The sequence below is a fragment of the Cebus imitator genome, unplaced genomic scaffold (assembly GCF_001604975.1).
Source record: "Cebus imitator isolate Cc_AM_T3 unplaced genomic scaffold, Cebus_imitator-1.0 Scaffold118, whole genome shotgun sequence".
Taxonomy (NCBI): Eukaryota; Metazoa; Chordata; class Mammalia; order Primates; family Cebidae; genus Cebus; species Cebus imitator.
Window position 1 is genome coordinate 1257043 of NW_016107433.1, and position 1975 is coordinate 1259017.

Consider the following 1975-nt stretch of genomic DNA (forward strand, 5'->3'; position numbering starts at 1 on the left):
GAGTTTTGCTCTTGTTGCCCAGGCTGGAGTACAGTGGCGATCTCGGCTCACTGCCATCTCTGCCTCCCCTGTTCAAGCTAGTCTCCTGTCTCAGCCTTCAGAGTAGCTGGGACTACAGGCGCCTGCCACCATACCCAGCTAATTCTAATTTCTGTATTTTTAGTAGAGACGGGGTTTCACCTTGTTGGTCAGGCTGCTCTTGAACTCCTGACCTCAGGTGATCCACCCACCTTGGCCTCCCAAAGTGCTGGGATTACAGGCATGAGCCACTGTGCTGGGCTGACGACAATGTTTTATTGATGTTAATTTATTTTTATGTTTAAAGTATAACACTAGCTTATACAATCAAAGACAGTTCCATGTGCAAATACACACTCAATAAAGATTTGAATACATGAGCCACTGAAATGGGGAAGATGGGTGGAGGTTACAATACCCTTACCGTCTGCAGCAGCTATTTTTCTTCCTCCAAGTTGGGTTGATTGTAAAGTGAACCAGTTCTCATCCTATAGAGGTCATTGTGAATGGTGACAATTTTTTAATTCGCTTGCTTTTCAGACTCGGGATATAAATTAAATTAAAAAAACAAATAACCAAGAGTCCAGGAGTTGGCCCAAGATTGACTTCACCAATTCACAAGTTAACCATTTGCAACTCTTCTTTGATGGAGGCCAAATTCAACACATGGAGTGTCTAAAATTATTCTAATTGCAGTTTTAAAAAATAGATTTTGTTAATGAAATTTAAGTCGATCCTTTGCGGAGTTCCGGAAGCACTTCCAGAAACCTCTGTTGGAAAGCATTGTTTACCCAGCCTCGCACTACAGTCCCTTTCCCCCAATCAGAAACTTGAATCTTTCTCCCTACTTCCCTTGATTCCTCCTCTTCCTATCAGCGATCGGTCCCGCAGGCAGCGGTCAAGTTACTTTGAGCGACAAATAGACCCACCCCCTCAGGAGAGTGTTCGTCTCCGCCCCGAAGAGGTTGATTGGCAGGCCACGCTCAGAGATCCGCCAACCTGGTAGCCCGGCTTCGGGAGAATCCACCCCCTTCCCGCCCCATAGGTTTGTTTTGGCGTCAGCCGCGCTCTGTGATGACGCCAAGACGCTAACGCCCGAGAATGGCGGCGGCGGCGGTGGCGGCGGTGGCCGCGGCCACTGCCCGGAGATGGCCCGCAGAGCCACCAAGACGCCGAAGAGCCCGCCGCCCGCGCGAGGTGAGGCGGCCCGGCCCAGGGCGACGGCCCGACGGGCGGGAGGGGCAGCCGAACTGTGGCCGTGGTCGCTTTCTGGCGCACAGGGGCCTGCCCCTGGTCAGCCCGTAGCCTCGGCCTTTGCCCCGTGCGCCAGGGCCTCCAGGGTCGGAGAGCAGGCCGGGCGATGGCTGCTCGGGGTCCGCGGCGTCCGAGTCTGGTCTGGCTTCGAAACGTGCTGTTGTGCTGGGTAGCCCGTCGCTAGGCCCGCGTGGGCCTGGTGGACGTGCTTGGCTGCCCTGCCTGGTTGCTGTTCAGCTGCCCCGCGTCCAGAGCGGGTCAGGTTTATCCAACCCGCTTGTCCTTACTGTCTTCTGGCGTCTGGCTCCTACTCCACATCCATCCTCTGCGTCTGCCAGGGGCCGGTAGGGCAGCTGATCGCTTCCTTGTGCAGGCTGGGAAAAAGCAGATCTGAATCCAGCTGGGTTGCCTGCTTGGCAAGCTTGTCATTCCTCTACCTGCAAGGAGAAACCTAGCCCCCCCGCCCCACACTTAGTCCCCCTCCATAAAGCGGTTGAAGTGGTAATTCCCACCTGGAAATCTGAATAAGCTCTTTACTGCCTGAAACTGGTTCCTTAGTGCCTTCAGGACAAAAGCCAGATTTTATTTTTTTTGGAGACAGAGTCTTACTCTGTCGTCAGGCTGGAGTGCAGTGGTGCAATCTCAGTTCACTGCAACCTCTGCCGCCTGCGTTCAAGCGATTCTCCTGCCTCAGCTTCCCCAG

The 1975-nt window shown here is 53.8% G+C and overlaps 1 protein-coding gene across 2 annotated transcripts in view; it reads left to right on the forward strand.

Annotated features, from left to right (window-relative positions):
- Positions 1–1065: 1065 nt before the first annotated feature.
- PSKH1 (protein serine kinase H1) overlaps positions 1066–1975 on the forward strand; it is a 39981-nt gene continuing 39071 nt past the window's right edge. Inside the window, exon 1 of one of the 2 annotated variants that reach the window (XM_017539441.2) lies at positions 1066–1215. The gene's annotated coding sequence lies outside the window, so the exon portion shown is untranslated. The remainder of the gene's footprint in view (positions 1216–1975) is intronic. The other variant, XM_037742309.1, reaches the window with a different exon arrangement.